Raw genomic sequence first — 13,271 nt, 5'->3', positions numbered from 1 at the left:
AGGATGTGTATTAAAAGAACAGGGAGCTGGGATGTGGTGGGAACACCCAGGTGGGACAGACAGGAGTGCAGGACCTGGAGGCCCAGCTCAGGGCCCATGGAGCTCTCTTGAGTTTGTTGGCTGCATGTGATGCATTGGATTAGCACAAGCATATGCAAAATGACCAACCTAGGACAGCCTAAAGACTGTTAATTATGAGACTGCTGCCTACGATCACCTGGAGCAAGAGCAGAGCGATGTCATCAGTGTTCCTCCCTGTGTGGACATGGTGTCTCGAATAGCTGATGAGTACATATGGCAAATTCTTGTGAGATCCTGTCTCTCAGGCTTAGCCTACAGAATGGTGATGATGAATTAGCATTGGAAAAAGGCCCCAGTTTAGAAATATGATTGTCAGGATGGAAAAGTTCCCATGAAGCTGCATGGCCTGATGCTTTCCCTGTGATGATTCAGTACTGAGTTTATTGGAGTTGAACTTAATGAAATTGCCCCTTACTTAGAAGTGAGGACTGGAAAGCAGATTTTTCTCCATTTAGAAAACAAACACACCAAACCCTGAGATATTAATTTTTCAGATAGTAACATTAATCAGTGCTTAGCCATAGGTTAATCTCCTTTCTCACCTGAGCCACCTCAGGTGTCCCTCTCTATCTCACCTGGCAGGAGAATTCACTGTCACACCTGTCACTGACTCTGAACAGTCGTAGTTGATACTCAAGAGAATTCTACGGAAGATGATGAAATGTTACACCAGACTAAAAATTCTAATGAAGGCTTCCATTAAGACTCAAGAATTATCCTAAAATCCCTTTGTATTATTCAGGGATCTGCGGAGAAATAGAAACAATAGGATACATATAAATGAAGAAATTTGATACTTTGAATTGGCTCATGAGGATGTGGAAGCTGAGAAGATCCTTGATCTGCTGTCTGCAAGGTAGAGAGCCAGGAAGGACCATGGTGGAGTGTTCAGTTTGAGTCTAAAAGCCAAGAACCAGGGGATCCAATGGCGTAAGTCCCGAACTAAGGGAATGAGAAGAGACGATGTTCCAGCTCAAGCAACAGACAGAGGCAAGTTCTCCTTCCTCGACCTTTCTTTTCGGTTCCATTCAGGCCCTCAACAGATTGGATGAGGCCCACCCACACTGGGGAGGGCAACCTGCTTTATTTAGTCACTGACTCAAATGCTAACTCATCTGGAAACACTTTCACAGACACACCCAGGAATAGTATGGAGCTAAATAGCTGGGCCTCTTGTGATCTACAAGTTGATACACAAAACTAACAATCTCACTCTTTTGATCAATATCTCAATTTTCTGCAATAAGAGGATAAAAGTTACTGAAAAATATTTTCTACAAAAGATACTTAATTCTTGTTTTGTTTTGTTTTGCCTCCTTTCTTTTCCCCACATATTAAATGGCAATAAATTTCTTATATGGAAGATTTTATTCAGCTTGTTACATGTATGGTAAAAATGTACATATATTAAAACAGGTTTTATAACTAGAGACTGTTTTCTAAAATTTCTCCTTGATAATATATTTTTGAATTCTTTCTAATACAGTGTATCATTTTTCCTATAAAGGCAAATGCACATATTTCATATTACATGTGATAGAGCCTGACATCATTACTTCACTTCTCAGTAATTGGTGATCTGATGAAAATGAGAACACCTTAAAGAAATCAGAGCAGTTTGTAACTGGTAGATTTTTGCTTCAATCACCCAAGTAGCTCATTTTCATCAGCAACCAAAATCACTTAGGTCACAACAGCAACACAACCAGGAAGCTCCCCAAAGGTGAATATGAGAAAAAGGGGTTTTAGGAGCTGAAAATTTGACTACTGTTTATTATTTAGTAGGTCAAATTTAGTAGGTCACAAAGCCTACTAGGTTTTCAACCAAGTAGATAACAAACATGGAAAACAATCGTAACATCAGCTGGTAGCAACACTTTTCATAGTGAGCACTGTGTAATGTACAGAATTGTCAAATCACTAAGTTGTAGACCTGAAACTAATATAACTTTGTATGTCAACTATACTTCCATAAAAAACAACTGTAGCCAAAAACAAACAAACGAACAAAAACAACAACAACAAAAAAAAAACGGTTAATAGATTTCCCAAATGCAAGTTATTTCAATCTTTACTAAGAAGTGTTTATCTACTAGTAAGGAACCAATCATTGTTTCCTGATCTGATTACTCATAATAGGGGGCTAACAAGAAGGGCCATGTTCTGTCTCTCGAAATTGGCATGATTTCACTGTGCAGCACAAAGAGGAAGACAAGTACACATGTAACTCGTTATTAACTGTGTCCTCTGAGTAATGTTTGGCCAGTCACCCAAGTTCTAGATGGCAAATGACATAGTTTTCTTATTTGACTGCAAGTTCCTCATGGAAGATGTAGAACTACTTTTAGAGTGTCATAAAATATGATCTGTGCTATTCCTTGTCAGATGTTAAACTGTAGTATTTAAATAAAAAATAAAACTAGCATGAACACAGTATTAAGGATGACTGTTACCTTAATTAGGGAGAGAAAGGTGATGTGGCAGGAGAATCACATGGTTTATTTTTGTCAACATCCTTATTTCCAAGCTGGGTGGTCAACACACTGGTAGGAAAAAAAAAAAAATCCAGTTTAATTCCTAAAAGATATCTCTAAAACCAAACCAAAATCTATAGAATATGAAGTTGGAAAGTAGTAAGACCTATAAATGCTTCCTCAATCTGAAAACACTGCTTTTTATCATACAAAAAGAGCTGTGAAAAGATGTTTTTTTTAATTTTCTAATATCCCGCATCATTTCAAGAGCAGAGCAAAACTACTCAAGGAGAAAAAAAAAAAGTGTTCATTATGAAGGACTAAATAAAGAAAAAGCCAATCATCTGATAAGTAGTTCCTGGGGAAAAATCTCAATGGTTTGAACAATATTTCCATTTTATTACTGTAAAGTAAGATAAGGAGAGATTACTCACCAATTTAGAAATGTGTATTTTTTTCATTGTGAGCCTCATTTTTAGTGCAACCTGTAAGAACTAGCCCACGGATTTTTAGTGTGCTTCTCCTTCCTGCCCAAGGCCTACTTGTATTCAACCATGAATGTTAACTTCACAAACTGCCTTTACCACATAGGAACCTAAAAAATACCAGTCAATGTTCTAACGCTTAATTATGAGCACTATTGAGTGAGGTTATAGAATGTTTAATTAATAGAACATGTAAGCACATAATATAAATATTAAGTGTGTACCCGAGGTCATCACTATGGTCAAGGGCAGGACAGGCTATATTGCTTTCCTGTTCTTTTTGTTACCCTGTAGGGCCCAAGGAGGTCTCCAGAGAGGTGAGAATGAGACCTCGATTCAGGGCCAGCGACCGAGGCTCTTGGTTTTGCCTGAGAGACAATTCACAGATAGGCCAGGTGGTGAAAGCCACAGTGTAGTGATAGCACAAGTACATGCTCAAGACAGGAGTGTGGGCTGACTCTGGGAGGGAAGGCCCCCCCAAGGAGGTCTGCGTCTTGTCTCCTTATGGGGAGGTTAAGGTAAGGTGTGGCAAATTCATGGAAGGGGTTGGGGTTTTCTTCTTCTATGAAGAGGCAGCTTTGAGGACTTTGCACGTACTTACTTCTAGTTATCTGGCTCATGCCTCCTAGCATTTTCTGTGCTTATACCCTGAATAGACACAGAATACACTAAATGACCTCTAGTGCCTTTAGTGGAGGGGTCATTCTTGGTCACCTAAGGCTCCTTCCACATGAAAGCTTGGACTTCAAAAGAGGAACCCGGCTTACTTAGTCTTTAGTTAGGTCCCTGAATTTTAGGCTGACCACAGCCTCCCTGGTGGTTAAGGGATACCATCCCATTTTGAGCTCTGTTTCCTCATCCCCATGCTAACCTGCCTATAACACTTTATCCCAAACTCTCTCTGCATGTTATATGCATCTTCCAAGTCCCATACCACTAGCTCTTCTGCCCTACAGCAACTCAGCTGGGATATGAATACCTAACATGGGCAGATAAGTGTCTCACTTGTCCCATGCCGAGATCAGAGATACTTTCCCCCAAACGTTGATAAGAAAAATATTTGACCTCCATGGAAAGGAAACATACATTTCTCCTCTGGAGTTCTAGTTTGGAGCCAGAAATCATCTCATAGAAACATTGTGGCTATTTTAAGAATGTCCATGGACACCTATTTGACTCATTGTATTCTTTAAATGTCACTCTAAAATCTATCTTATTGACAGTAAACAAGATCCCTTTTTAAACTGGGGACAGCTTATGTAAATTAACTCAGAAATCAAATTATCAAGAGAATTCTTTCATCATAAAATCGACAATTCTAGGGAAACTTACTAGCAACCTGGATAGTTTGAAAAGCCACAAGTTCTTTAAAAATAAAGAACTGTTGGCAAACATTTGGAAACTATAAAAGGTCAATCAAGCCCCAGCCAAAACCACCTTAATTATCTGATAGTTTTGTTTGTTTATAGCACATTCCCATTTTCCCTGATGTACTGACCAGGGCACCTTACCCTGTGGGATGTCACACCTGGCTGTGGGAGGGGCGGCGGTGGATGGAAACTTCCTATCTTGGTCTTACAAAAGGTGGCCTAGTAAATAACTCCCCAAGAGACCCATAAAGGTATTTTATAAATGACATTATGATTTTATAAATCACAAATATTAGCATTCATAGCATTTGGGAAGTTACTTTCTTTTTTTTTTTTTTTTTTGGACAGAGAGAGATCACAAGTAGGCAGAGAGGCAGGCAGAGAGAGAGAGAGGAGGAAGCAGGCTCCCTGCTGAGCAGAGAGCCCGATGTGGGACTCGATCCCAGGACCCTGAGATCATGACCTGAGCCGAAGGCAGCAGCTTAACCCACTGAGCCACCCAGGCGCCCTGGGAAGTTACTTTCTTAACATCAAGAATCAAAACTATAATCTTGCTCTTATATGCCCAACTTTGAGAAGACTGGAAACCACTGTTTAACAACTTAGAACTTCAGGAACTTAGGAACTGATATCTTTAGGAAAATAAAAACAAGTCACATGTATCCTATATGAAATTAAATGGACCAAAAAAAAAAAAAGTTAAACTAAGCTATTTCCTTATTCCCTTTTCTTCTCTCTTTGAATGCACAAGGCTCATCTCCAGGTAGTAAAGCAGGATTTGTCAGCAGTGGGCAGGAAAAGCCATCTCTAAGATGGGGCGGGGGGGGGCGGGGGAGTTTGATGACCAGATGTAGGGATGTAATTTGAGACAGAAGAAGCTGAATTTCGGAGACTAGAATTGCCATTACAAAGAAGCAGCCCAGTGACGGGTGTTAGAGGGCGGTGTATCCAAGTTGTAACGTGCTGGAGTTGTAAATTACCAGAGAATCTTGTAAAATGCAAATCCTGATTTGTGAATTAAGGGGGAAGCCTGAGCTTCTCAGATGACACAGGGCCACTGGTCCTCAGGCCACACTTCAAATGCCAAAGTTATAGGGTATTTGGTTTTTTAATGGTGTCAACTGATATTTTGTGATAATAAATGACAATGCCTAGGAAGAATGGTCATGCCAGATGAAACCAGTGCAGGAAAGGCAGGCGGGTGGAGCTAAGCATGCAGGGCTCCACCCACAGGAGGCCATGGGAGGAACCCAGAGGCCTGGGTCTGGCCTGAGAATGCTCCTGACTTACTACACACAGTGGATAGGTATCCTCTGAGATTGGCTTTCTGAATTCACTCATCCATTCTATTCTCCTACAGCCAAAAGGACAAATAAATTATAGAGTATGATAATGTCTATAACTAGTTATGAATTTATTCAGGAATAATGTCAGGTTGCCATACATTCGTTCTGGTATGGTCTGAGTAACTGTGCCCTCCTCTCCCAAATTCATATGCTGAAATCTGAATTCCCAACATGATGATATTAGGAGGTAGGGCCTTTGGGAGGTGATTTGCAGGGTAGCACCCCCACATAAGGATGTGTAAAATATATATATATATATATATGGATTTGTACTCTTATAGATAAGAGGCCTGAGAGCGCCCCCTTGCTCCTTCTGCTATGTGAATGAAAAGAGCGTTTTCTAGGAAGGAGGCCCTGACCAGGCACTGAATCTCTGGGTGCCATGATCTTGGACTTCATGGCCTCCAGAACTGTGAGCAGTTAAACTTCCCTCGTTTATAAGCCACACAGGTCATGGTATTTTGTTATAGCAGCTCAAACATACTAAGACACACATGAGCCCTTTCTGTACTTCCGCAATCATTTTCCCCACCACTTCCGGAAATCGCTGAATACAGGACAGCAACTCTTGAACCAAAAATATGTAAGGCGCTTAAAATGACAGTGCAAACGTTAGGCTCCTGATGAGACCTCATTTGTAGAACACCCATCCTTCCCACTCACACTAATCAATACCTCCTTTCATTCAGGAGGGTGTGTCTTGTTCATGCGTCTCTGTTCTGCTTTCTAATATCTCTCAGTTCCCTACTGTGTACACTGAATGTCAAAGGGACTTTCATATCTAGAAATCCCATTTCTACTCCATGGTTATACCGTCTCTCTAGTTACCTTATTACAAAGGTGGTAAGTGTACCATCTGACATGCTCCCCACCAAAGGCATCAAAGTCATGGAGGCTGGACGGACCCCATCAGTCACTAACAATGCTGATGAGGAAAGCATCTGTCCTTCCTTGTTGACAGTGGCTATCCCATTGTCCCCTTGCCACCCAGACCCTTTCTCACAGAGCCCTCCAAAGTCCGTACTTCTCAGCTCTCAATGACCCCCAACAGGTACATGGTAACAAATCACAGAGCTACTTTGAAACATAACCTCATGTGAAACATCAAATGTAAGATGGTTCACTCCAGTAACTGGTAAAGAAAACACATTAATCTGGTGGGTCACTCTATCAAATTTCCAAACTCTCCATCCATCACACCCACCATCCTTCTATAAACACAAATGAGCTTTAGGCACAAGAGCCAGAGGGAAATACAAGGGCATGGGAGGCAGATCCTGTCCTTGAGATACTGACAGTCTCTTAATATAAAGACCACCAGCCCTGTTTTCACCGGAGCATTCATTGACTCAACAGAGCCTCAGGAAGCACCAGTTCTATGCCAACTTAGAGGAATAAGGTATGAATAGGAGAGACCTGGGCTCTGCCTTTTCAAACCCCATGGCGTATTCAGCCCGGGAGAAAGCATAGCAGCTAAGGACAAAGCAGGAGACACAGACAGACACTGCCTAGAAGCCAAGAAACTTGAATACAGCTGCAGTCTTTATAAGGAATTCACATACATGGAAACTTCTGAGAGGCCAAGCAGCTCCTAGGGCCCAGAGAAACGCAAGTGGTGTATACTCTCCCTGCAGAAACCAGGCTGGTGAACTAGGTGCCTGCTGCCTATTTTGTCTGAAACTGAGGACTATCTACGCCTAGGAGTCCTGGGTGGGGGGCAGGGAGGTGCTTTGCCAGGAGGTAGAAGAATCCAGGGTAAAACAATGAAACATCTTCCATGGATAACATTTTGACTAAATGATGATTTAAGTGTATGAGTGTAATAGAATGTAAAATTTACATGAACACTTGAGACCTAACGGGAGACTCCAAAGACACGGCTGTTTGCGTCAGCCCCCTTCCGCCTCGGCCGTCCCAGCATCTCCACGACGGCGCCACAACACCCTCTCTGTTCTCTGTGGGGAAAGCGTATTTTTAGAGAAAGGAAGAAACCCTGCTTGCTGAGAACATGGGAAATGCATCGGGAAAGCTGGTTTGGGTCATTATACAAAAGATCGAGGACCAGACTCGGGATGTCAGGTTTCTCCGATGACAGTGGAAGAAAAGGGGCGGGACTGGTGAGCTGGCAGGGACTCACGGGACGGGCAGATGGCCAGGTTTCTGAGTCTCCCTGGTTGTGGGTGGGGATGTGGACCGTCCATGGATCCTTACCTAAAGGCCAAGAGTGAACATGACAATGTAACGAAGCCAAATGGCAAGGGGACGGCCAGGATATAGGCACAGCGTGGTGTCCCTGGAGCACGTCCATTGCCAGGGATGTGCGCTCCGGGTCCTGCGTGGCGGGGGTGTACTGAAAAGAATGCCAGAGCCCAAGGAGCTATGGGAACCAGCAGGAGCTCAGGCTCACTCCCCCTGCGGTGAGGGCACCTGTCTACATGGGTATCAGCCCTGCCTCAGGAGGACATGGCCATCCCTAGTCATGGCTTTCTCTCCAAGTCCCAGAGCAGGGTGAGGCGGGAGATGTAGGTCAGACCCAAAAGTAGATTGCTCATCTCTGTGTGAAGGCAGAGAAAGCAAGGACAATTAGAAATGATCTCTCTTCATGATCTCTGTTAGACATGCGGGTGACGGCCAGGCCAGGTATTGCTTGGCTGGATCCTCTCAAGTAGCGGACAAAGGGACTCCTGTGGAGACCCAGACTGTGCCGAGGTCACCCCGGGAATCCCGCCTGACTCCTCCACCTCGCCCCATGCCTCACGCCCTAGAGTGGGGCACGACTCTGAGGATGGGGACTCTCCCCATGGGGCCAAGTTTAGATAGTTCTGGACAGAAAGCCTCTGGTGAAGCCCAAGACCGGTGCAACCCAGCAGATAAATCATGTGAGCCACGTGTGTAGTTTTAACCTTTCTAGTAGCCGCAGCAAAACTGTCAAATAAACAGGGGAAATTCAAATAATGTAATCTGTATACAAATTATAGAGACATTTTATGTTTTCTTTTTCTAAGCCTTTTTTGTGCTCAGTTTTACACACGCAGCACATCTCGATTCAGACAAGCCGCACTTCTCGGGCGTCAGAGCCGCGTGCGTTTAACGACTAAGGCTTTGGACTGCACACTCCCAGACGTTGTGCTCTTGAGCCTCGAGCCCCAGCACCACAATAACGCCTCCTGGGCATTCCCGCAATTATGTCAAGATCCAGAGCCAAGACTGGCTCAGAAGTCTGCAAACCTACGTGACTCTTCTTTCCAACACTGTGTGTTCTCACTTCTCTCCTCACTGCCGCAGCTAAACCGTCAGTGGACTCTCCTGAGTCTCCCTTCAGAGCCTTTTACATTATTCTAACTCCCCATGCTGGCTGCCGCCACCCTCCCCAGGCCCCGACGGCCTTCGGCAGTAACCTCCTAGCTGACTGCTTGCTTTCCGTCTTCCCTTCCAGCCCTTCCGGCAAAACCTGAACTCCGCACAGCTCCGATTACAATGACGATGCTGCTGAAAATAACGACCCCTTAAATTTTTTCACATTGACCTTCCTTTTTCTGAGAAGGTTCACGTTTATAGAAAAACTGAGTAGAAAGTACAAAGAGCTCTCCCAGATCCTTTCCACATGCTTCCCAGATTCCGCCAATAACATTTTGCAGTTGATGTGGTGCGCTTGTTACAGTTATGAACCAATACTGATACATTATTATTAACTAAAGTTCTCAGTTTACATCAGGGCTCACTTTGTTGTACATTTCCAAGAGTTTTGATAAATGCAAAATGCTGTGTGTCTGCCTTGATAGTGTCAGAGAGGGTAGATTCAGGGCCCTAAACCCCCCTTGCACGCCACTTCTTCATTCATTCCACCCAAAACCCTTGGCAACCACTGATCTTTCCCTGCCTGTTGAGTTTTATCTTTTCCAGAATGTCATAGAGTCAGAATCATGTAGTATGTAGTCTTTTCAGAGCGGCTTCCTCCCCTTAATAATATTCATTTGAGCTTTTTTTCCATGTGTTTTCATGGTTTGATAGCTCATTTCTTTTTGATGTTAAATAGGATTTAGCTGTCTGAATATTCCTCAGATTATTATACCTTCATGTCCTGAAGAACATTTGATTGTTTCCCAGTTTCGATAATTAAGAATAAAGCTGCTATAAACATGTGTGTGCAAGGTTTTGTGTGGATTCCTTATTTTAAAATAATTAAAGTCTAATTCAAGACTTTCCATGGTCTGGTATCAACAAATAGTGTCATAATTTTTCTACACGAATTCTTTCTCTGTCAAACTTCTTCTTTTCTAAAAGTCTATTTTGGCTACTCAAAGTCCTTTGCATTATTATACCTTTTAGGATCGGCTTGTGAATTTTGACAAAAACACCTGCTAAGGCTTCTAGGGAGATGGCACTAAGTCAGTAGATCAATTACAGATAGTTGGTGTCTGACACGTCACCAGACATTCCTCGCCATTGTAAGTGTGTAGGTCTTACACATCTTTTCTCAGATGTATCCCCTTGCATTCCATATTTCTCTGCTCTTATGAATGGCATTGTTTTTTCTTTAAACTTCTGATTATTTGCTTCTTCTATACAGAAATACGGTTGGTCTTTGGATATTGATCTTTTTCGCTCCAACCTCAGTAAAATCTAGTTCTACTAGATTTTTGTAAAGGATATCAAATATTCTGCATCAAATGCCTTACTGAACTGGCCGGAATCTCTAGTACAGAGTTCAACTGACGTGGTCAGAGAGGCCATCTTTGTCTTCTTCCTGATTTGAAGAGAAAGCATTCAGTCTTTTACCAGTATCAAGGTAGCTGTGGATTATTTTATTAATGCCCTTTATCAAACTGAAGAAGAAGTTTCCCTAGTTTACTGACAGAGTTTTTATCAGGAATGGATGTTTTATTTTTTCATGTTTTAAATGTTTTTATTGACATCTTTTTTCTTTCTTAGTCTGTTAATATTTTCAACATAAGTCAACCCTTGGATAAATTAATTTAGTCATGATGTGTTCAACCCACTAACTTTTAATATGTTCATGAAAGGTACTATTGGTATTTTCTTATAATATCTCTAACTGTGATATTAAGGGAATGCTGGCCTCATAGAGTGAGTTTGGTAGTATTCTCTTCAATTTTCTAGAAGAATATATGCAGAATTGGTAGTATTTCTGTCTTATATGTTTGGTAGAATTCACTAGTGAAACAAACCTGTCCTGGAGTTTTCTTTGGTGGCAGGTTTTTAACTAGAAACTCAATTTTTAAAAACGGATACAGGGTCATTTATCTACTCTGTCTTGAGCGCTGGTGTTTTGTGTCTTTGTCATCATAAACCTATTCATATTAGACCCTAGTTGACTTCCTAGGACCTATAGTGAGTGCCACCTTTCTCATTTCTTATATTTATACGTGGTGTGTTCTCCCTTTTTTTCTTCCTCACCAATCTGACTGGAGGTTGTTGATTTTATCATTCCTCTCAGAGTGGTAGGTTTGGTCTCACAGATTTTCCCTATTGCTTTTCTGATATTAAATATACCGACCTCTGCTCTGATCTTTACTATTTCTTTTGTTCTACTTACTTGTGTTCAGTTTCTTCTTTTTCTAGTTTCTTGGGGTAGGAACTAAGCTTAATCATTTAAGACCACTCTTCTCTTTTGATATAGATACTGAATGCCCTAAGTTCTTCCCCCAATGTCACTTACAGAGCCCCTGCAAATTTTAATGTTGCATATACATTTTGATTCAGTTCCAAATTCTTCCTTTTCTCCTTTTGATTGCTTCTTTGGTTTACAAATTATTTATGGATTTGTTCTTTAATTTCCAAGTGTTCGAAGACTTTTCCTGAGGCCTTTCCATTATTGGTTTTTAATTCTACTGTAGAATAATTTAATCTTGCTTTTTATGCCCCAATATGCCATTTCTAAGAAGCACTGTGATTTCTTACTTATGGTTTTATACCTTTTTCCAATTCTCCAGTCCTTAAACTCCTGCCATTCTTCAATGTCCAACTCAGATCCAAAGTCCTCTGTAAAATCTTTCCAAACTCTGTCAGAGGAAGCTTGTAGCTTCTCTTTTGTGCCTGAAAGGCTCTTTCCATGCACCCACCTAAGAGTTCTCGTCACATGGGCTGCAATTATGAGTCCGTATTTGTCTCGCGCACTAGACTCTGACGTCCTCAAGTGCAGGACTCGAGTTCTGTGCACACAGAAGTTCTGTGCACACTCGAGTTCTGTGCAGTTTCAGAAAGAGAGGGAGGGAGAGCAAAGAAAGAGAAAGAAAGGAAGGAGGGAGAAGAGAAGAGAGGAGGGGAGGAGGGAAGGAAGAGAGAGAAAGAACTAAAGAGAGAGAGAGAGAGGAAGGAAGGAAAGCAAGAGAGAAAAGGGAGAGAGAAAGCCAGCAAGCTGGGAGGGAGGGAAGCACTCAGTGACAGAGCCACTTACTTTAGAGTCATCCTCCGCTCATCCCTCCCAGAATGACTCAGCTATGAAAACAAAGAAACATGAATATTAAGACAGAAGGGGAATGTGTACATCGGTTTCCTTGGGTGAAAGGACCGGGGACATGAAGCAGGCCCTCTCAGGTACGGCAGGATGCCTGCTTTGTGTCCAGGTCTCCTCTGGGCCTGCAGGGGCCGTGCTGGTGGTTCCAGGCCAGGCCTGGGCCTTGCCTACACAGATGGTTACCAGGCCTGCCTGCGCAAGTGCGGCCGACACAAAGCAGAACCACGCAGGTGGCGCTCCCCACTCCAGCTGTGGGAAACCTCGGGGCTGAACACTGGGAGAGGAGTCTGCACCCTGCTTGGGTGCGAGGGTGCACGGCAGTGTGTGCGGACACGTGGGTGCGGAGGGGACGGGAGGAGGGGCAAGGAGGAGACGAATGACCACCAAATCTATGTACACTCCGCAGGAAAGAAGAACCAGTGGCTTCCTTATTCTCATCCCTGCTGCACCCAAATCCTACCCTTGCTCAGTGACTTGATCGGAAAACATCTCGCCTGCCCTGGACGCACGCTGCGCCTATGAGTCACTAATACGCTCACAGAAATTTGCACTTTGATAGCATTCCACAGCAGAAAAGGAGGCTCCCTCTGTAAAACTACATGCCTTTTAGGAAATTAACTTTCTAAAAAGATCAGGTTACCAGGCTTCCCTGGGAAATGCTGAACACCAGCCAGCACATAGGGCAGGTATATATATAACTGACTTCCCGGGTCACCTAGTTCACCCCAGACATGCTTCCGGATACCTTAAAAATTACCGAAATCAACAGTTTCTATCATTTGGTATCATGTGCATGTATTATTCTAAGTACAGAAGCAGGGGGGATATCTTCTAGCAATCTGAGATTCATCACTCAAAGGCACACCCAGGACAGCCCAGGACTGCAGGGCGATGAACGGCTTGACTGGGAGGGCGGCGGAGGCGGGGGGCGGGGGTGGGCAGTTAGACCTTTGCATGCCTGTCTCTGCAACCCTGTCCACAGTTTCCACACAAGCCTCCTACCCACCCCCCCAAAACACCTAACCTCTTAGCAATCT

At 43.0% G+C, this 13,271-nt stretch overlaps 1 long non-coding RNA gene across 2 annotated transcripts in view; it reads right to left on the bottom strand.

The window, feature by feature from the left end:
- LOC116596150 overlaps window positions 1-13,271 on the bottom strand; it is a 35,905-nt gene that overhangs the window by 6,323 nt on the left and 16,311 nt on the right. For both annotated transcript variants that reach the window (XR_004288026.1, XR_004288027.1), the window contains 2 exons: window positions 7,597-7,711; window positions 2,535-2,624 (listed from right to left, as the gene is read on the bottom strand). This is a non-coding gene — a long non-coding RNA (uncharacterized LOC116596150). The remainder of the gene's footprint in view (window positions 1-2,534; window positions 2,625-7,596; window positions 7,712-13,271) is intronic.

The sequence above is a fragment of the Mustela erminea genome, chromosome 7 (genome assembly GCF_009829155.1).
Source record: "Mustela erminea isolate mMusErm1 chromosome 7, mMusErm1.Pri, whole genome shotgun sequence".
Lineage (NCBI taxonomy): Eukaryota > Metazoa > Chordata > Mammalia > Carnivora > Mustelidae > Mustela > Mustela erminea.
The sequence above is the reverse complement of the archived record's forward strand: the minus strand, read 5'-3'. Positions and strand labels throughout refer to the sequence as shown.